A 23,792-nucleotide genomic window follows, 5' to 3' on the forward strand; every position below is an offset into this window, starting at 1 on the left:
CACGAAGTATCAGAGGACAGCCTTTTGAGAAGTATGACACATCCAAAGAGAGAAACCCCATTTGCTGAGGCATGGAAATAAAGAAACACAGAAACTTAGAAGACTGAAGTGATGAGGCCAAACTAGACCATGACCTGCTTGCCAACTAATTAATTTAGCTGAGAACTTTTGTAAGAGCAAATGTTACAGATAAGAGGGCTCAAACTTTCCATCTTTTGTCTCCAAATTACAACCATACTTGGGAATGTCCATGTGAGTAGACTTGGACTGAATTTCTGCACATGCTTAGTGTTTCCAGGAAAAGTTCATCAATTCCTCTGGGGCTGGTCTCTCGTGAAATTATGATGACCTGTACAAGGCAGTGATTCTGAGATGTACTGTATAATTAGTCTCTCACAATGCTTACTAAAGAAGAAAGGGTAACGTGTCCAAATCCCTCTTTACCCATACCTAGTATCGATAATAGAGTACAAGAAGATTCAATCTACTATTCAAAGTACATTTTTTTTTTACCTCGGCCAATTTAAATGATGCACAGTTATGTATTTTGAATTTGTCATCTGCCTAGAACATGGTGAAGAACTGTCATTAATAAGAATCCTCCTCTAGGGCTTCCCTGGTGGCACAGTGGTTAAGAATCCTCCTGCCAATGCAGGGGACATGGGTTCGAGCCCTGGTCTGGGAAGAGCCCACATGCTGCAGAGCAACTAAGCCCGTGCACCACAACTACTGAGCCCATGCTCTGGGGCCCACGAGCCACAACTACTGAGCCCGCGTGCTGCAACTACTGAAGCCCACGCACCTAGAGCCCGTACTCAGCAACAAGAGAAGTCACGGCAATGAGAAGCCCACACAGTGCAACGAAGGGTAGCCCCCACTCGCCACAATTAGACAAAGCCCATGCTTAGCAACGAAGACCCAATGCAGCCAAAAATAAATAAATAAATTTATTTTTTTAAAAAATCCTCCTCTAAGCTCACTTTTTCATGACCCCTTTCCAACTCACCCTTCATACCTTCAATCTTTCCACCAATCTAAAATATTAGGCATATGCTTTAAGGATTTCTTTTTTAAGATCTTTCCCCCATGTTTGGCCTGGGTTCTGCCTCCCTTTCCAGAACACCAATGTCTTAAAAACAAAAAGGGGAAATTTAATTCTAAAGAGAACGAAGACTATATGTTGCTTATCTCTTTTTCCTCGGAACCTAGCATAATGCTTAATATATGTTCAACAGTTGATGACTATTAGATGAATGCACGGATAGATGGATGAATGAACAAGAGAACGAGAGGAAAAAAGATAGGGGAAGGGATAAAAGGACAAGTAGAAAGAAAGGAAAGACAGAAAAGAGGAATGGGAAGTGGAATAGAAAGAAAACTTCAATTATATCAATAATTTTATCTCTATGAGTCAGGACTTTGAATTGAATAACAAAGACCCAACTCAAACTAGCTTAAGTAAAAGGGTAAATTATTGGTTTCTGTAGCTCCTAAATACCCAACGATATAGTTCAAGGGACTGGACAAAGTAGCAGGAAACAGGACCTGAGAAGACAGAAGTGGGGACTCAACTCTTTGCAGAGTCTTTGCCAGTCTCCTTGTTCACCCTCTTGTCTGGGTACCTTGGTTTAGCTTTATCTTATGGACATTAGCCTCCTTCCTGTATACAGAGCTCCCCACCCTCATCCTCATTCTCCTCATTCTCTGATGGTCCTTTTTAGAGTTTAGGCCCACACTTATTTTAATCCCTTTGTCCAGAGGAATAGGGAACTGTGAAATGGTGAAACTTGGCACACTGGCCTATGAATTTTTATCAGAATTGCTATTATATCTGTTATAAAAGATACAGCTAGGGCTTCCCTGGTGGCGCAGTGGTTGAGAGTCCACCTGCCGATGCAGGGGACATGGGGTTCGTGCCCCGGTCCGGGAAGATCCCACATGCCACGGAGCGGCTGGGCCCGTGAGCCATGGCCACTGAGCCTGCGTGTCCGGAGCCTGTGCTCCGCAACGGGAGAGGCCACAACAGTGAGAGGCCCGCATACCACAAAAAAAAAAAAAAAAAAAAAAAAGATACAGCTATAAGTATATAGCTGTAAATTATGCCATTGCCTTTTGGATTACAGATGTTACTTTATTTTTGAAATTATGCATAGAGATAATAGACATTAAATATTAGACTAATATTTAATAAAAGAATAGTATGGTTTTGTCATCAGCTTTGAAAAAAATATCACAGAGTTCATAACAACCTTGGCTGTATCTGAATAGCATATAATTTCTGCCCTACCAATCTCATGGTGTGACATGAGGATCCAATAAGATGAAGTATGTGAATGCATACAGTAAACTCTAGGAAACTACAGTGGCCATTGGAGTTGGCAATTTTGCTGTTTTAAAAATTAAGTAAGTATTAAGAAACAGAGCAAGAATGGTCAAAGAAAGCATCTATCGCCCTGTGATTTCTACCGAAGATGTCCCTCTGATCTTTGATAAAATAAATATTACTCATTTAATTCCCTTTTAAATAACTGTGTTCTCCCCAGAACCAATATACATTTTTCATGGTCTCTTACCCAATACCTAAGACCATGCATGCAGATGCATTCTTTTTTTTTTTTTTTCCTGGTAATTCTCAACACTTAGGAACTCTGTTTGCATTAAATAAATGATGGTGTGAGATGATTTATCCAATGAAACAGAAAACAAGAGGATAAGTGAGATCATTTTAAAAGTAAGGAGCAAAAATTATTGACCCACGACAAACACACCATGTGGGAAAAATCAAGCCTGAACCTCTACTACCTTGTCTGGTGTACAGTTTTAATTTTACAAAACAATTCAATCAAAAGCATGATTTGTGCCAAAGCAGGGAACACAGGGGAGAGAGGTACACAATCAAATTGGAGAATGGACACAGAATCTGTTAGTCACAAGGCAGCAAGATAGAGATGAGCTCCAGATGGAAGGACAAGTTGACAACAATGAACTTGAGCAGCAAGTTCTGACTAGAGGGCATCTGGATGGCCTCCTGGAAGAGGCAGGAAGGAGTTCAACTAGACATAGAAAGATAAGTAGAACTTTGACAGGTAAGGACTGGAAGAAAGGGGTATCCCTGACAAAGGGAACTGAATTAAAGAAGGCAGAGAGGTAGGATCAAACACTGGGTGAAATAGCAAGTGACAAGAAGCAAGAGTAGCAGGAACATGAAATGATGGTTAGAAAAACTGAAAAGTAACCGTAGAAGATTCTCAAGGTCAGCATTATAGCTATGTATCCAACAATATACTCAGCAATAAGATGTAGGTATGAAAAATGGAATGAATTCACTAGAATACTTACGATATTTACCACTTTCCTAATTAGTATTATACTGGCCTCTTAAAATAAGTATATCTAGCTGCTCTATTTATATGTTCATATAATTCCAATAAGTAACATAAAATATCCATTATTTTAATTGTTTATTTTTAAATATTTCCCTTAAAATTTGTTTCTACTGATTTGCATTCCTTTGAAGGGAAATAGCACATTTATATGTTACCTTTGTCAAGGCCATGCTGAAAACCACCATTTGGCATAAAAAGATATTTTTACTAATGGCATATAATCAAGCATGCACTTCATTAGTCATGAAAATTTACTGCAAATATTCAACAGCTATGTAGCAGTTGCAAAGAAAACAATGATCTTGATTTCAAACTGTAATGCCTATGATTTGTCTCATAAGACACAGGAAAAGAATTCCTGAAAAAAGAAAGATATGCAATGAAGGTTTTATTCCTATTTGATTTACAAATATTTAAAATATAGTTTTTAATACCTGGCACTCACGATGATAACTAAGTTTTCTTAAATGAAGTTAGTGTTTTAGTAAGCTTTGCTGCTTGACATTACCATTTTCACAGATGAGCTATATTTTTTCTCAACAATGAATAACTGACATGTAGGCTGATCCACATACAATTGACACCATCTTACCATTTTTCACCTGCAAAGATGTTAATTTTTTAGATTTAACCTAAAAAAATTAAAACTGTAGTATCATAGAATCTTAAAGTTAGAAAAATGGTCTGAGAGATCTAGTGGATCCTTTGGCCTGGTTCATAAAAATCCCCTCTGGTATAAAACAGCAATCATTTGATATCTGCTGTTGGAATGCTTGAGGTAAGCTTAAAATAATATATGAATGGGAGTAAAAAGAAGCAATGAGAACAAGCCCAACACTCACACGGATCTTTCTACTTATTCACTGACTTCATTTAATTTTTTTTTTAATAAAGGAAAGGAAAAAAACAAATGTCAAGCAAATATCTAACCTCACAATAGAAAAGGTGCCTGAACATTGCTTAGAATTTTTTAAATGACCAGATAAAGGATATGAGGGCTTACTCTTCAGACTAAATATATAATGCATTTTTTTTCTAATTTCAAACAAAAGTAACTAAAATTAGCAATCCCTAGTTAACACTCTTTCATCTAAGTATCTTGGAAGAATCAAGTGAATTATTCAAATCTAGAAAAGGAAATCTCGAAGAAAATAGCTATTTTAATGCTCTTCAGCCTGCAACCTATACAGAAGAGAGAAATCAGATAAAAGATAACCCTGAGCTAACAAGGTTTAAGGGATTCTTTCAAAATGAGAGATTTTTCAAAATGAATCAATCCTATGTCTCCATGTCAAAGGACAAAAGGGCACAGAGGGAGGAAAGCCTGCCTTCCTAGATCCATCCAAATCCCCGAATTCAGTAAGTAAACAAAAATACTGCTGACTAGACAATCGATGAACCTTTCTACAAGATTATCCCAATACATGAATTTACCTTACCCTGTCACCTCTTAATTCATAGCAGTTTTACCAATATGAAACTATTCACCTCTAAACTTCAGCTTTTTGAAGTAAGAAATGAAAGTATTTCAGGAGAAGAAGGAACCTAACAAATCATGATTTGGCACACTAACCATACAAATGAGGAAAGTGAACTTTAGGGAAAATGAATTGCTCAAGATCCCACAGCCTGTGAGAGCATGAACAGTCTCAGAACACTTGACTCAAGAACCCCTGGCTCACTACTTCCTGTGATGGCCCAACATAGTAGGACACCAACCTCTTTGTTGTAATCTGGTCATTTTTGCTATGGGATTGGCTAATATGTGTGTCTGTGCATGTATCTCTGTGTAGCTTAGAAAAGCATTAATACAGTTAAGACTCAATTTTATACTGATTAATTAATCACTCCTAAATGGTCAGTAATCCTTTTTAAGTCTAAAGATCTTCCCCATAAATTAAACTCTATAATGCCACAGGATTATCTGCAATCGGGTAACCAAATACAAATCATGTAATTATCACAGAACTACCAAAGTACAAATTGCTAAAACAAACGGATAATTCTCCAGTATACGATGTATGCACTAAACCAAAAGGAACGAAGACAGAAAACTTTGTACAAAATATAAACGTGTTAGGTTGAAAATCAAAAAAGATGATTTTTGAGATAGTTGCTATTAAGAACAGAACCATTTGATCACTAACATGACAACATATAAAATAATGTTTACAGGGGTAAGTTGTGTTCCAAAATGCACATTTTGGTAATATTAGAATTTAACATAGCAAAAATATAAATTTCATAAAACGCAAAGATTTACAGCTGAATAAATATGTGAAGGAAGACAAACAAATGCATTGTCTATTATATTTAGTTATTCAGATAATAAATTTCAGATAGTTAACTTTCCTACTTTAAAAAGTATAGTTTTTAAATGCATTGATAAATGAAATTAATAACAAAATTTTATTTGTAAATGAATTTTGAGGACCACATATTACATTTAAAATCACCTCCTATCTTATGGTTTAATATAAAATCCATTGCTATTGCTTTCTGTATATTTACATAAGTTATAGATTAATCCCGTAAGTCATAAGGAAAAGTAGTCCCAATGAGTATCAACATCAAAACTTTTCTACAATTCCTCAAAGATAAAATATATTTATATATTATATTACACATGTATTTTTATTTAAATAAAATGGTACTTACTCCCAAAGATGTTATTCATCTCAAGTTCAATTGCATATCACCTACAAAAAAAGAAATGGATTTTAGAATAAAGCATAAACCTAGACTTTTTTTTTTTAATAATCAGTTGCATTCCAGAGGCATCAATGGTGTTAGAAAAAAGTCTCAATGGCACGTTATGTGAGAAAAAGTTTTTCTCAGTCAATTACAGAGAACCTGATTTGACCAAGATGTTCCTTAAACTGTGTAGTAAGATACCCTGATGAGCAAGAAAACTTTTGTAAGTCACGGTTAACCCATAAAAAAGGCCAAAAGGATGATCTATATTTAAATATCTGAAACGAGAACGCTACTGATAAGGCAATATGTTTAAATAAGCTAAATTAAGTATTTAATTTTCATATTAAAGTCAAACTCTGTATCATTTGAAATTAAAGGATAAATTACATAAGATCGTAAAGATCAACAATTAATATTCATTCCGTATAAACTACATGAGAACAATTCCCTTATCCTTGAAAATCACTGCCAAATTTTTAGAATACATTTTTTAACACTTGAAACCTAATTTATAAAAGTAGGACAAATGGTACAATTATAAAACTTTTAAATAGTATGAAGGCTCTCCAAGGTTTACAAAGCCTCACTTTTTTACCCTCAAAAATTATACACTATATGTTTCTAAATTTAAACTCCAGGTGATACCGATGATAGTTTGGACTTAACACAAAAACATATTTATGTTTCTTTGAGTTCTATATTGCCTTCATACTTTCTTTTCTGAGCTCTAGATCCATGCAGCCAATTGACTACCTGACATCTCTATTTGGATACTCTAAAGGGATGTCAAACTCAATGTGCCTGTATACAAACACATGACTTCCTATACCAATCCTCCCTCCCCACTAAAGGGCCCACTTCTAGAGTTGATAGCGAACGGCACCACCATAATTTATCAAGCCAGAAAGTCAGGAGTCACACATACCTTCCCTTGTCTCTCATCGCATCAATACTCAATCCACCACTAAGTCAAGATCATTTCACTTCACCCACCTCTCCCCATCTCTACCACTAGTTCCCTCAACCTACCATTACCTCTCACCTGTAGTAGCAATGAGCACATTCTCACTGCATTGTCTCCTGACACCACCTTATGCCTTTGCTATCCATTAGCCGGTATTATCACCTCTCCCAACCCAAACCCTCTTAAGATGCTTCAGTGTCTTCCAATTAGTCATAAAAATAAGACCACAGTCTTTAATTGGCCTACAAATCCTTGCATCATCTAACCTTTGTCAAATATTCCCAAGAGCTCACCTTTCACCACCCTCCACCTTGCTCTCTGCACCCCAGATACACTAAAGTCTTTTCAGTTGTAGAAATGAGCCATGTTCTTTCCTCTCTCAAGGCTTTTATACATACTGTTTCTTCTGTCATGTTCTTTCCTTTAACCCATTTCCACCTATTCACTCTGTGGAGCCCCACTTAAATTTCACTAAGAGAAACCTCCTCTAACACCTTAAGTCAGGTTCTCATAATATTCTATACTCTCACAGGACAGCATTTGCTTCTTAAAAGCTTTTATCACAAACTGTCTTTGTAATCGTGTCATTTATGACTACAGCCCTCACTGAACTTTAAACTAAATGATTATAGTATCTATGTTGCAGATCCCTGGTGCCTAGCATAAAGCTTCATATCCAAAATATTAGTGAGTGAAATTAAAATGAATGCCTGAAAATGAGAGTTTTGGGCTTATCATTTTCACGTTCCATTCATACCAAATTATGTTGCTCTAAAAGGAACAAAAGCATGTTGCGTTCCTGAGGAAAATATTTAAGATTATTAGATTATTCCGGAGTCCCAAAACAAAAGGCATGGGGTACAATAATGACCTTTATAAAATGCTAATTGCTTTTTTAATAAACCAACATTAGTTATTCTCCAGATGTAATTTGAAGAATGGAATATAGTTGGTGTGGAAAAATTTATACAGAATAACTTTATTTATTTTTAACATCTTTATTGGAGTGTAATTACTTTACAATGGTATGACAGTTTCTGCTTTATAACAAAGTGAATCAGCTACTGGTGTGTTAGTTTCTGCTAAATAACAAGGAGAGTCAACTATACATAAACATATATCACTATATCTCCTCCCTCTTGCGTCTCCCTCCCACACTCCCTAACCCACCCCTCTAGGTGGACACAAAGCACCTAGCTGATCTCCCTGTGCTATGCAGCGGCTTCCCACTAGCTATTTTATATTTCTTAGTGTATATATGTCAATGTCACTCTCTCATTTCATCAAGCTTACCATTCCCCCTCCATGTGTCCTCAAGTCCATTCTCTAGGTCTGGGTCTTTAATCCTGTCCTGCCCCTAGGTTCTTCAAAACCTTTTTTTTTTCTTTTAGATTCTAAACATATGTTACCATATGGTATTTGTTTTTCTCTTTCTGACTTACTTCACTCTGTGTGACAGTCTCTAGGTCCCACACCTCGCTACAAATAACTCAATTTCATTTCTTTTTATGGCTGAGTAACATTCCATTGTATATACGTGTCACATCTTCTTTATCCATTTATAAGCCGATGGACACTTAGGGTGCTTCCATGTCCTGGCTACTGTAAACAGACCTGCAATGAACATTGTGGTACATGACTCCTTTTGAATTATAGTTTTCTCAGGGAATATGCCCAGTAGTGGGATTGCTGGGTTGTATGGTAGTTCTATTTTTAGTTTTTTAAGGAACCTCAATACTGTTCTCCACAGTGGCTGTATCAATTTAAATTCCCACCAACAGTGCAAGAGGGTTCCCTTTTCTCCACACCCTCTCCAGCATTTATCGTTTGTAGATTTTTTTGATGATGGCCATTCTGACCGGTGTGAGGTGATACCTCATTGTAGTTTTGATTTGCATTTCTCTACTGATAAGTGATGTTGAGCATCCTTTGATGTGTTTGCTGGCAATCTGTATATCTTATTTGGAGAAATGGTCTGTTTAGGTATTCTGCCGATTTTTGGATATGGTTGTTTATTTGATATTGACCTGCAAGAGCTACTTATAAATTTTGGAAATTAATCCTTTGTCCATTGCTTCATCTGCAAATATTTTCTCCCATTCTGTGGGTTGTCTTTTCATCTTGTTTATGATGTCCTTTGCTGTGCAAAAGCTTTTAAGTTTCATTAGGTCCCATTTGTTTATTTTTGTTTTTATTTCCAATTCTCTGGGAGGTGAGTCACAAAGGATCTTGCTGTGATTTATGTCACAGAGTGTTCTGCCTTTGTTTTCCTCTAAGAGTTTTATAGTGTCTGGCCATACATTTAGATCTCTAAGCCATTTTGAGCTTATTTATGTGTATGGTGGTAGGGAGTGTTCTAACTTCATTCTTTTACATGTAGCTGTGCAGTTTTCCCAGCACCACTTATTGAAGAGATTATCTTTTCTCCATCATATACTCTTGCCTCCTTTATCAAAGATAAGGTGACCATATGTGTGTGGGCTTATCTCTGGGCTTCCTTTCCTGTTCCACTGATGTATATTTCTGTTTTTGTGCCAGTACCATACTGTCTTGATTACTATAGCTTTGTAGTATAGTCTGAACTCTGGGAGCCTGATTTCTCCTTTTTGCATCTATGTTCATCAGTGATATTGGCCTGTAGTTTGTTTTTTTGGTTTGTTTGTTTGTTTTTGCGGTATGCGGGCCTCCCACTGCCGTGGCCTCTCCCATTGCGGAGCACAGGCTCCGGACAGGCAGGCTCAGCGGCCATGGCTCACGGACCCAGCCGCTCCGCTGCATGGGGGATCTTCCCAGACCAGGACACGAACCCGTGTCCCCTGCATCGGCAGGCGGACTGCCAACCACTGAACCACCAGGGAAACCCAGTTTTCTTTTTTTTTGAGACATCTTTATCTGGTTTTGGTATCAGGGTGATGGTGGCTTCACAGAATGAGTTTTGGAGTATTCCTCCCTTGGCTATATTTTGGAAGAGTGTGAGAAGGATAGGTGTTAGCTCTTCTCTAAATGTTTGATAGTATTTGCCTGTGAAGCCATCTGGTCCTGGGCTTTTGTTAGTTGGAAGATTTTTAATCACAGTTTCAATTTCAGTGCTTGTGATTGGTCCCTTTATATTTTCTATTTCTTCCTGGTTCAGTTGCAGAAGGTTGTGCTTTTCTAAGATTTTGTCCGTTTCTTCCAGGTTGTCCATTTTATTGGCATAGAGTTGCTTATAGTAATCTCTCATGATCTTTTGTATTTCTGTAGTGTCAGTTGTTACTTCTGCTTTTTCATTTCTAATTCTATTGATTTGAGTGTTCTCCCTTTTTTTCTTGATGAGTCTGGCTAATGGTTTATCAATTTTATTTTCTCAAAGAACCAGCTTTTAGTTTTATTGATCTTTGCTATTGTTTCCTTCAGTTCTTTTTCATTTATCTCTGATCTGATCTGTATGATTTCTTTCCTTCTGCTAACTTTGGGGTTTGCTTGTTCTTCTTTCTCTAATTGCTTTCGGTGTAACATTACGTTGTTTATTTGAGATGTTTCTTGTTTCTTGACATAGAATTGTATTGTTATAAACTTCCCTCTTAAAAGTGTTTTTGCTGCATCCCATAGGTTTTGGGTTGTCGTGTTTTCATTGTCATTTGTTTCTAGGTATTTTCTGATTTCCTCTTTGATTTCTTCAGTGATCTCTTCATTATTTAGTAGTGTATTGTTTAGCCTCCATGTGTTTGTATTTTTTACAGATTTTTTTTCCTGTAATTGATATCTAGTCTCATAGCATTGTGGGAGGAAAAGATACTTGATATGATTTCAATTTTCTTAAATTTACCAAGGCTTGATTTGTCACCCAAGATATGATCTATCCTGGAGAATGTTCCATGAGCACTTGAGAAAAATGTGTATTCTGTTGTTTTTGGATAGAATGTCCTATAAGTATCAATTAAGTCCATCTCGTTTAATGTATCATTTAAATCTTGTGTTTCCTTATTTATTTTCATTTTGGATGATCTGTCTATTGGTGAAAGTGGGGTGTTAACGTCCCCTACTATGATTCTGTTACTGTTAATTTTCCCTTTTATGGTTGTTAGCATTTGCCTTACGTATTGAGTTGCTCCTATGTTGGGTGCAGAAATATTTACAATTGTTATATATTCTTCTTGGATTGATCCCTTGATCACTATGTAGTGTCCTTCTTTGTCTCTTCTAATAGTCTTTATTTTAAAGTGTATTTTGTCTGACATGAGAATTGCTACTCCAGCTTTCTTTTGATTTCCATTTGCATGGAATATCTTTTTCCATCACCTCACTTTCAGTCTGTATGTGTTCCTAGGTCTGAAGTGGGTCTCTTGTGGACAGCATATATATGGGTCTTGTTTTTGTATCCATTCAGCCAGTCTATGTCTTTTGGTTGGAGCATTTAATCCATTTACATTTAAGGTAGTTATCGATATGTATGTTCCTATTACCATTTTGTTAATTGTCTTGGGTTTGTTATTGTAGGTCTTTTCCTTCTCTTGTGTTTCCTGCCTAGAGAAATTCCTTTAGCATTTGTTGTAAAGCTGGTTTGGTGGTGCTGAACTCTCTTAGCTTTTGCTTGTCTGTAAAGGTTTTAATTTCCCTGTCAAATCTGAATGAGATCCTTGCTGGGTAGAGTAATCTTGGTTGTAGGTTTTTCCCTTTCATGACTTTAAATATGTCCTGCCACTCCCTTCTGGCTTGCACAGTTTCTGCTGAAAGATCAGCTGTTAACCTTATTGGGATTCCCTTGTATGTTATTTGTTGCTTTTCCCTTGCTGCTTTTAATATTTTTCCTTTGTATTTAATTTTTGATAGTTTGATTTACATGTGGCTTGGCATGTTTCTCCCTGGATTTATCCTTTATGGGACTCTCTGCACTTCCTAGACTTGATTATTTCCATCCCCCTATTAGGGAAGTTTTCAACTATAACCTCTTCAAATATTTTCTCAGTCCCTTTCTTTTGGGGCATTTAATCTTATCCCAGAGGTCTCTGAGATTGTTCTCAATTCTTTTCATTCTTTTTTCTTTATTCTGCTCTGTGGTAGTTATTTCCACTATTTTATCTTCCAGGTCACTTATCTGTTCTTCTGCCTCAATTATTCTGCTATTGATTCCTTCTAGATAATTTTCCATTTCATTTATTGTGTTCTTCATCATTGTTTGTTTGCTCTTTAGTTCTTCTAGGTCGTAGTTAAAATTTTCTTGTATTTTCTCCATTTCCAAGATTTTGGATCATCTTTACTATCATTACTCTGAATTCTTTTTCAGGTAGACTGCCTACTTCCTCTTCATTTGTTTGGTCTGGTGGGGTTTTACCTTGCTCCTTCATCTGCTGTGTATTTCTCTGTTTTCTCATTTTGTTTAACTTGGTGTGTTTGGGGACTCCTTTTCACAGACTGCAGGTTCGTAGTTCCCATTGTTTTTGGTGTCTGCCCCCAGTGGGTAAGGTTGTTTCAGTGGGTTGTGTAGGCTTCCTGGTGGAGGGGACTGGTGCCTGTGTTCTGGTGGATGAGGCTGGATCTTTTCTTTCTGGTGGAAAGGACCGCATCCGGTGGTGTGTTTTGGGGTTTCTGTGACATTATGATTTTAGGCAGCCTCTTTGCTAATGGGTGGGGCTGTGTTCCTGTCTTGCTAATTGTTTGGCATAATGTGTCCAGCACTGTAGCTTGCTGGTCATTGAGTGGAGCTGGGTTTTAGCATTGAGATGAAGATCTCTGGGAGAGCTTTCGCCATTTCATATTACTTGGAGCTGGGAAGTCTCTGGTGGACCAATGTGCTGAACTTGGCTCTCCCCCCTCAGAGGCTCAGGCCTGACACCCGGCCAGAGTACCAAGACCCTCTCAGCCACATGGCTCAGAAGAAAAGGCAGAAAAAATAAAGAAGTAAAGAAAAAAATAAAATAAAGTTATTAAAATAAAAGAAATTAAATTATTAAAAATTTAAAATAAGAAAGAAGAGAGCAACCAAACCTAAAAACAAAGCCACCAATGATAACAAGTGCTAAAAACTATACCCAAAAAAGCAGGCAGACAGAACTGTAGGACAAATGGCAAAAGCAAACCTCTACAGACAAAAATCACACAAAGAGCATACACACACACTCACAAAAAAAGAAAAAGGAAAAAATATATATATATACATATATATATATAAAAAGGGAGAGCACAACCAAATCAATAAAGATATCTTCCAATGATAATAAGCTCTAAATACTAAATTATAATAACCATATAACCAGAAACAAATTAGATACAGAAAGCAAACCCCAAGTTGCTCCCAAAGTCAACCACCTCAATTTTGGGATGATTTGTGGTCTATTCATGTATTCCACAGATGCAGGGTGCATCAAGTTAATTGTAGAGATTTAATCCACTGCTCCTGAGGCTGCTGGGAGAGATTTCCCTTCTCTTCTTCGTTCGCACAGCTCCTGGGGTTCAACTTTGGATTTATCCCCGACTCTGCGTGTAGGTCACCTGAGGGCATCTGTTCTTCACCCAGACAGGACGGGGTTAAAGGAGCGGCTGATTCGGGGGCTTTGGCTCACTCAGGCCGGGGTGAGGGAGGGGTATCGAATGCGGGGCGAGCCTGAGGCGGCAGAGGTTAGCATGACGTTGAAACATCCTGAGGCGTGCCGTGTGTTCTCCTGGGGAAGTTGTCCCTGGATCATGGGACCCTGGCAGTGGCTGGCTTCACAGGCTCCGGGGAGGGGAGGTGTGGAGAGCGACCTGGGTTTGTTCACAGGTTTCTTGGTGGCTGCCGCAGCAGCCTTAGCACTTCATGCCTGTCTCTGGGATCTGCACTGATAGCCACAACTCACACCCATCTCTGGAACTCGTTTCAGCGGTGCTCTGAATCCCCTCTCCTTGCACACCCTGAAACAATGGTCTTTTGCCTCTTAGGCAGTTCCAGGCTTTTTCCCAGACTCCCTCCCGGCTACCTGTGGCGCACTAGCCCCCTTCAGACTGTGTTCACGCTGCCAACCCCAGTCCTCTCCCTGGGATCCAACCTCCAAAGCCTGAGTCTCAGCTCCCAGCCCCCATCCGTCCCGGCGGGTGAGCAGACAAGCCTCTGGGGCTGGTGAGTGCTGGTCGGCACCGATCCTCTGTGCAGGAATCTCTGCTTTGCCCTCCACACCCCTGCTGCTGCGCTCTCCTCCGTGGCTCTGAAGCTTCCCCGCCACCCCACCATCTCCGCCAGTGAAGGGGCTTCCTAGTGTGTGGAAACTTTTCCTCCTCCACAGCTCCCTCCCAGAGGTGCAGGTCGTGTCCCTCTTCTTTTGTGTCTGTTTTTCCTTTTTTCTTTTGCCCTACCCAGGTACGTGGGGAGCTTCTTGCCTTTTCGGAAGTCTGAGGTCTTCTGCCAGCGTTCAGTGGGAGTTGTTCCACGTGTAGATGTATTTCTGATGTATTTGTGGGGAGGAAGGTGATCTCCATGTCCTACTTCTCCGCCATCTTGAAGGTCCCTCTCCAGCCTCAGAAGTTACGTTTTATAGACCTTTCCCATTTGCTACATGCTTCCAGATACATGATATCCTTTGAACATGAAGTCAGACATGGACTGAGTACCTACTGTCAGTATCTCCAGCTGACAGATACAAAAGTACAGTAAGAGAGGATCAGTGTGTGGCCCGTGTGGTTGCATTGCTAATAAGCAGCAAAATGAGACTTCTTATCTCCAACTCCTGTGTACTTCCTGCTCAATTACAAAGGCTTGGCAATGATCCAGATGATGTAAACCTTACAATTTCTCCCACTGAGACCACCTTGTAACTTCATGACGATGATATTGCTGCCGCACAGCATTTTCACAATACTGTGGGTGATTCATGCTACCTTCTAGCTATGGAAGCATTCACTCAACATCCCTTAAACTCAACTCCACCAACCTCAATTTCCCAAGCCCTTCTCTACTGAATTAAGATGGGTCTTTTCTGCATCTCCTATCACAACATTTTCTGCACTAAATTTTAAACTGGTTTACTAACACATCTACTTTAACTAAACTGTATGTGCCTTAAAACAGGACAGTGCTCAATGTTTATATTCCAGCACCAGGTGCAATGCCTTCACCACAGTGGCCACCTAAAATCAGGATAGTGAGTGGTTATGTGCAACACTTAATAAATGAATTGCCCAAGAACATGCATGATACTAGACTTCTCAATCATCAAAATTTAAAATCAAATGAGAGCATTTTGTTGAAATCTAGTTCTCTAGTTGGCATAGTAACCATTAATACATCACATGCTTATCATATAAAGACAAGTTAAAGGACTATGAAATTTGCACTGGGAAGATTATTTTTAAGTGGATATACAAAGCCTCGAACATACAGAAAAACAATGATGGGAATTAATTTTTTTAAGTTAGAAAAATAAAATGATACAGGACAATTTTAATTTCTTCAAAATTTTGACAGATTTATTTTAAATATTTACTGTAGCATGTTCAAACACAGGCTGACATATACCTTTCCTAGATAGTTATTTGGGGTTCTCTGTTTGTGACTGCATCAAAGTTAGCTTTCATATTAATGAACTCCTTAATCTAAATAGCTTTCATGTTATCCTGTTATGCACATCTGTTCACACCTGGATAAATGTACAAATTGATAATGTTAACATCATTAAATCTCATGCAATTCACAGTAATCATTCAATTCAAGCTCTAGTCAAAAGGTAAAGAGAATAGGGAAAAATAAATCTTTTTTGCTTCTGAAACACCCAGACTTATGGGTCTTCTTGGCCACTTTGTTCTTTTGTTAGTTCTGAGTGAGCTCTAAGACAGAAGCCCTTACCAATGCCACAGAGAAACCAAGATAAGTAACTCATTTTTTCCAAATACCTATGGCCCTTTTTCCAAGCAAAAGTAAACTCAGAGCAATACTGTTCAAAGCAAGTGAACAGGTTTTGTCAAAGCTTCAAGCAAAAAGAAAGACAAGTATCTGGTCTCCACTTAGCATAAACTTGAATCTTTTGTGACCGAGGTAGTACTGAAGATGCAATAACATGCTTTTCTGGTGGAGAGATGGGGGCTACTAAGTGAGCAAGAGAATAGAAAAGGAAAAAAAGACAAAGGCAACATGCTGTTTGTGAAGGACACACTGATGAAATGATTGAACGTCATCTGAAGTAACGATGAAGATTAAAATACAATTCCTTTATGACAAAGGCAATCAACAATGCACCTGCCTCATGCTAAAGAAAGTAATTTTACTTCCTCCTAACTCTAGGTGCTATACCCAGTCTTGTCAGCTCCGTAAGAGGGCATTTAATAAATGTTGCTATCAGATATATCAGCATGAATCCCTGTCAACGACTTCTTGGTCCAGTGTCCAGAATAAAGTCACTCTATAAGTAGTTCTGTATAAAAATGTGGTAAGCAGAGAAACTCAACAACCTGAAGAAGTTTGTTAATGTCTGCTAGATGCAATAATGACCTTTTAATAAATATCTATTCCCAATTCTCTTGCCAAAAAGTAGGTCGTCATTTCAGAATCTAAAAGCTACCTGGCCAATTATCATCTGAAAATAAAGAAAACATGTTACATGCCTAAATGAGCAAGAAATCATATGGAATAACAGGAGTGGGGAGGAAATACTGCCAACACTAATTACATCAGGTATATTTTCCAGGTAACTGTCCTTGTTTGTTTTTCTTCTTCTGTTGCACATTCACTTCTTGTTCAAACAGGGCATGGATAATTCTGAGAAAGGAGAACTCACTAGGCTCAAACCAAGGAGTTTGGACAGACGTTTCCAATAATTTCTTGGAAAAGTCATTTCTCTAATGAGCTTCTTCATCTACAAAATTATAGGGGTGAGCTAGATGACCTTGAAATCTCTGCAAGAGATAATAACTGTGATATCCAGGATGATTCTATCATACTGCTGCTTTGCTAAAAGGTTTATTAGAGAGAACACTGAAATAAGCACCCAGAAAAATGATCTGAAGATTCTCAACGGATTTCATGTCCCACGCTGTCCACACCTGTCCTCAATCACTGCAGATAATGCTTAAGTTAAGCGGTATTATGCAAAATCAAGTACTACATACTGAATTGTATCTGCCTCTTTCAGAAAGGCTATCTATATGATAGTGCATATAACCATGAGGGAGAATGCAGAATATATCACAAGACTGAAAGAAAGAAAAAAAAAGGAGGCAAAAGCTTTTTAATTGACCACTTAAAAGGTTATGTAGAGGCCAGGCCACAAGGTGAAGGTACGAAGTATGTTTCTAGTACAGAAAGCTGTCTACTAACAATGAAATACTCAACATTCTTACGACTTTTTTGAGTGAGGAGTCTACAGCAGATTTAAGTCCTGGATCAGTTAAGAATCTGGTATGTAAAAATAAAAGCCCATCAATTCTTAGCATCCCTTTGGGGTTTCTGTGGGTATATGTGTAATAACTGTCATATCTCAAAACAGTTCAATCTGACCCCCATTATTTTCAAAATATAATGATAGTGGCCAGAGTTATCAGCTATGCTTTGATGATTTGAATGCTCCTAACTGGTGCAATTAGGTGAAATTAACAATTTCTTAGTGAGAACACAGATTGGTATCTAAAGGGCTCAAACCACCTCAGAAAGGCGAATAGGGCATTTCATAAAAGTAGAATCTATCTGTCAAGGTCAAAAAGCTCCTGTATCTCTTCCTCAATTCAATTTTTCTCATGACTTTCCACCCCCAAGGTTGTCTCACTTAAGACTTGTTGATGCCCTGGCAATGCTGTTTTGAGATACAGGGTGTGATAAGAGCTATGGAAAGGGTATGATCTCAATTATAATAGAAAACACCAATGGAAACAAAACTTTTTCAAACTTCATATTTTCCATCTATCAAATTGGCAAAGATCAGAAGTTTTACACTGTGTTGATAAGTGTGTGGTATAACAGACATTCACATACATTTTTAGTGGGTGGATCCATTGGTACAAATTCTGTGGAGAATTATTTACCAGTATCTATAAAAAGCAAACTTTTTTTTTTTTTTGACTCCAAAATGCCTCCTCTAGAAATATAAAGTCTAGGAATATACGGTCATTGGAGCACTTCTTCCTGGTTGTAATAGCTACCTGATAGGGTTATTGTTAAGATGAATGAAATAATTCATATAAAGTATACAGAACAAAATTTGCATTTTACTGGTATTAATGGTAAGCACTGATAAAACTTAGTTGTTCACGTAATTATTATTAGATGATGATGTTCATGTAATTATTATTAGATGATAATACAAGTCATTTTTTGACATACTACAAAATTTCAGAGAAGTAGAGGACAGCCTCATATTCATTAAGGTTAAAAAAAGCAAATGTGTGTACTACACATATCTAAATCTAGAACATGGTATTTAAATGCTCTCTGGTAAGCCCTGTCAACTGGGGAAATTTCTTTACAGAAAAGTATAATTTGCATATAATCATGTGCTAATTTCATAGGACTGTTTTATACTGAATTAATAAATGTCTAAAAGATTAGGGAAAAACACAAAAACCTTGTAATCTGGATCAAAATTACCATTATTTTATTAGGATATAATTGTTTGAATGATTTAAAGAGTAGCTTAAATATTTTCTGGGTTTTTCTCTTCTTTCTGTAGCTAAATGATGTTCTAACCATTATCAACCATTCATTTTAGCTAAATGACAAAGAGAGAAAAAAAATGTGAACTAAAAGCGTATTCATTCCGACATTAACCCAAAATAACCAATTTGCTTCTCGTGAGACTTGGATGTTGCTGAGGTGCATTTGTTAAATTATAGAAGCAATTTTTCCTCAGGAATCTTCTAATTTTGTTCCAATCACTGGAGTCATGCTTATCTATTTCCTTGCACAGATATACTGCCTCCTCAGAGAACTCTTGAGAATAGAAACTCTGTATCCGATGAGTGAATATCAAACAGTGAGATGACTAGCCAGTTAGGTTAAAAATATGAAAAGACATTTAAATCTAAACATAAAGGAGACCATGTGAATAACAAAATATGGGGGATGTAGAAGAATAAATTAGGAAAACTTCTTCCCTTCCTTTTCTCAGAGCTTTTCCATACCCAAGCAGGAAAGCTGGGTCATACTATCCTACTGTTTAGAGCTGTGCTATCCAATATGGTACCACTAGCCAGATGTGGCTACTGAGTGATCGTAAAGTAGCTAATAAGAAATGAAAAGATAGTGTAAAAAATGAGTGTAAAGTATCTTATTTCTAATTGTTTTAATACTGGTACAGGTTGATATAATATTTTGAACACAATATATTTAATAAATTTCCACCTGTTTCATTGTAATTTTTAATGTGAGTTCCAGAAAACTGAAATTATATTTTTGGCTCACAGTATATTTCCATTGGACAGTACAGAACTAAAGCATTAGTATCTATGACATATGTATACACCACAAGTTCCTTTGTGTGCACTTGTGTTTTGATGGTTCCAGTAACTAAGTCGGTCTCTAAAAGGGAAGAACCCATGTATCTGTACAATCTTATCTAGGCGTGGGAAAACTGCTTGGGTTTTATTTGAGTCCAGCTCTTCCCCCTCAAAACAAGGCCCTAGCCAACATGGTGTTGCAGTCAGAAGACTTGACTTTCCAGCTGGGTTACCTGGGCAAATCACTCAAATCCCCTGAGTCCCTTGTCTTACGTATAAAATACCTGTCTTTCTAGCCATGAGCACTGGTGTGCAAATCATCTGAGATATGTATATAAGAGAACTCGTCAAGTCATACTCATTATGGTCCTTGAAGGGGTATTAACATTTAGTTTTAGCTCAACAAATGACATACTTAACAACTGATCCTTTGCAGTCCACCTAAGTCGCAGCAGAAATACCACACCTTTGCTTCCAGTCACACTGCTGTGTATGACAGAGGCAGCTGATCCCTAAGTCGTAAGTTAGACTGTTCCATAAGGATTCTTTTTCAAAGCAAGTGAATCGAGTGTGGATCTCTGAAAAAGCTTAATAACTATGATCACAGTACTAGAATTAAGGGTAAAAAAAACATGATGATGTATTGCTGATAACAACTGACTCTTTCACACACCCATGCATTCACTCATCAAACATTTGGAGAATGCCCTACAACCACAGCATGAGAAAGATCAAGCTTTGGAATCAGAGATACCTGAGTGTTAATTTCAGCCACCCCGAGTGTTTTATATGGCCCTGTAAACCCTGTATTATTGGAATAAATTATTAAGAGCAGAAGGTTTTTAGACAGTTAATTAAGTATTATTTGTAAAAAAAAAAAAATGCTCAATTCCTGGCACATAGTGTTCAGTAAAGGTTAGCTAAAATAATAATATTTACTATTATTTAGTTACTGTTCTTGATACTGAAGATACTGTAAGACACAGGCTCAGCCCTCAAGGCATTATATAGATTATCATCTACCAGCTGTATCTAAGGAAGTCTATAAGAATAGATATTTTTAAGAATCCAGGTAACTATATGAATTTCAGCTGTTATTCTGATATTTAGCACTGCGTAATGACAACCTGAATTCTCAGAAGGTCCATTCAATAAGCCTAAGGGATTTTGCCAACTAAAATGCAGTTTACCTTACTGTGTTTCATGTAATAAGTCTTTCAACACTGAATTTCAGGAAACTCTTGAGAAAACCTCTTCTACCAGGCTTAAAGTTAGCCTAAGTACCCTATTAAATAGACCTCTTAAGCCATTTTTTAATAACACAGAAAACTGATCATCATCACAGTCTAATGCAACAATCATTTATTGTGACCCTCTAGTTCAGCAAGGGAGGTGAGAAATCAATGATGGAAAACATCAATAACTTCTTGCCTGCTTTCATAAACCTAGCTAAGTAAGCTCTTACCATGAACAGCCATCATCTTTGCCAATTTATTTTTTTCTGCAATAAATGAATGAGTGAGCAGCAAGGATTTCCACAGAAAGGCCTTAGGGGCCAATTCCCCAAGACCACTGTATTAAAGTTCTCAAAATAAAAGGTGCACCAACTTGTAATCATTTTTATATAAAGCAGGATCCACAATGACACAGAAAAGTGATTCTACCATCTACTATGAAAACAGAATACCAACCTCCCTTTTGTAGATAGCTACAAGTTGATACGGCATGTCCAAAGTTCCATACACTGGAATGACTGCTTTTAAATCAATCAACCAAATCGTATTTAATAACTCAATTAAATGAGAACACATAACCCCATTTTCAAAAGACTTAAAATATTTTTTAAATAGATCTAAGTTGTAGGCATTTATATATATTACAAGTTGTTATAGTTCAAGACGGCCCTCAAAACACAATTGTAACCAAGTCAATGACTTAAAAATCAGAGCCTCAGTGTCTTGATCCGTAAAATAGAGATATTTGTATTGAAATTACAGTGCTATTAGAAATCAGTCTTATTACTACTACTGATGTTTTATTTTCTTTATTGGCTAGGGCAGGGGTCTGCAAACTTTCCTGTAAAGAGCTAGATGATAAATATTTTCAGCCTTGCAGGTCATAAAATCTGTATCAGAACTACTCAACTCTGCTGTTGTAACACAAAATCAATATGGACAATATATACACACGAGTGTGGCTGTGTGCCGATAAAACTTTATTTATGGACACTGACATTTGAATGTCATAGTTTTCACATATCATGAATTACTATTCTTTTGATTTTTTTCCAACCATCTACAAATATTTTTAAAAAGCATGCTTAGTATGTGGAAGACACACAAAGAAGTGGAGAACTAGACTGGATCAATGGGCCATAACTTGCCAACCCCTTGGCCAGAAGACTCTGATCCAACCTTATGTAAATTGATTATATATTTAATCGGCCAAAGAGTTTTTGGAAAAAATCACTTGTAACAAATTGAAAATTTCTCTACATACAAAACCATGTTATTTTCATTTACTTTAAATTCTGTTGAACATTTTTGGGGAAGAAAATACTCTGTTTTCACTATTTAATCACCTTCCACTTTATAGATCTTTTAGTAGTATTTTCTCTCTAATGTAAAAAGTTCAACTATGGTACTTCATAGCACTGCAAACAAATTTATTTCCAGTGCTTGTTAAACGTATTGCTTATTTTCCTAAATAAATTAACTGTGGTTTGTGAAACAAACAAATAAATCCAACAATACAAGATGCAAAAACAATTTCGATAAATAGGTCTTCATTTACTAATAATCTCCTTTCTGCCACTGACTTAAAAACATCTGCCAGCAAGATGTGCAAACACGGTATTTCTCCAGTTACACAATGTTAATTATAATGGAATTACACCACCAAGAAATTCTTAATCATGTTGGCCACTCTTCGTGTTCTTATTACTCACTCCTAATCCATTAAATCTGTGCTGTAGTATTAAAACGGGCAGAAGGACAGGGAGAGAGAAGATGAATTTGATTTGGTCAAAAGGTGAAGGCATAATAATTTAGTTGAATAAGTTAAGCAGGGCATCGACTTTTTATCCCTTTATTTCTTATGCTTTTAATGCTGGATTATATGTAAAATGAACAAAAGACCGTGAATAACAGGCCTTACACTGAGACAATCAAGCAAACCGACTATGGCACCAAACGACATGCTGTTGAGGTTCATAATAGGTGCTCTTGTGACATTTAACTTAGAGTTTAAAGAGATTTACCAAGCATTCCTAATCTATCATTATCTTATAATCCACCAATTTATTTACCTTGTTGAACCTAATTAGAATGAAAAGTAAAAATGTTAGGGATGCAAAGATAAGTAAGTCAGAAACGTTTGTAAATCCTCAGAATAGGTCTCTGTTTTGTTTTCTGAGACATGGCATCACATCAGCCCCCAAACAATTAACACAACATCCACGTTACCATGGATGCACATATCTACAGATAGTTAAGTACACAGATAATAACAGAAGGCAGCATAAAGTACTGATTAAGACCACATGCTACAGAGCCAGACTGACCAGTTTTGTAAGCTCAGCCATTTATCTATCCGTGTGATCGTAAATAATTCACTTATTGTATTCCTGAGTTTCTCTGTAAAATGGAAAAAAAAAATAATTATAGCCACCACTGAATGTTAGAAGGATTAACTTAATATGCATAAAATTTTTATCATATTATCCGACACAAAGAACTATGTAGGGCTTCCCTGGTGGCGCAGTGGTTGAGAGTCCACCTGCCAATGCAGGGGACACGGGTTCGTGCCCCGGTCTGGGAAGATCCCACATGCCGCGGAGCGGCTGGGCCCATGAGCCATGGCCGCTGAGCCTGCGTGTCCAGAGCCTGTGCTCCGCAACGGGAGAGGCCACGGCAGTGAGAGGCCTGCGTACCACACACACACACAAAAAAAACAAACAAAAAAATCTATGTAAATGTTAAATAAAGCAATGGCTAAAAGAGTATTATTGAATAATACTCTATTACCATTTCTTTATAATATTTGCACTTTGATAGGTGATTACTACACAGCTCTTTTTAGATCTCTATGAGAAAAAAAATCATAAGAACTTAATAGCCCCATCAATGATAAATGTTTGCCAATGATACAGGTGAAAAGGCAATCTAAGGGTTGTTTGCCTCAAATACCACCCATGTCTGACATAATTAATGAAACAAAATTACAGGGCAACAGGGCACTTACTTCTAAAGCACCTAATAATGAAGAAGCCTTTAACCAGCAGTAGAGACTCGGCCACTTAATTAGCTCTTGCTACATAAAGTGGTTACCCTCAATCCACTGTTTTCTTTTCTTCTAAACACCCCTATGACCTA

At 37.3% G+C, this 23,792-nt stretch overlaps 1 protein-coding gene across 4 annotated transcripts in view; it reads right to left on the reverse strand.

Annotated features, from left to right (window-relative positions):
* CNTN4 (contactin 4) overlaps nucleotides 1-23,792 on the reverse strand; it is a 962,626-nt gene that overhangs the window by 805,041 nt on the left and 133,793 nt on the right. For 3 of the 4 annotated variants that reach the window (XM_082847220.1, XM_082847222.1, XM_082847219.1), the window contains exon 2: nucleotides 6,045-6,085. The exons of the other annotated variant lie outside the window; for it this stretch is intronic. The gene's annotated coding sequence lies outside the window, so the exon portion shown is untranslated. The remainder of the gene's footprint in view (nucleotides 1-6,044; nucleotides 6,086-23,792) is intronic. 4 annotated transcript variants of the gene reach the window in all.

Source organism: Leucopleurus acutus, assembly GCF_964270905.1.
Source record: "Leucopleurus acutus genome assembly, chromosome: 10".
In the NCBI taxonomy this organism is placed as follows: domain Eukaryota; kingdom Metazoa; phylum Chordata; class Mammalia; order Artiodactyla; family Delphinidae; genus Leucopleurus; species Leucopleurus acutus.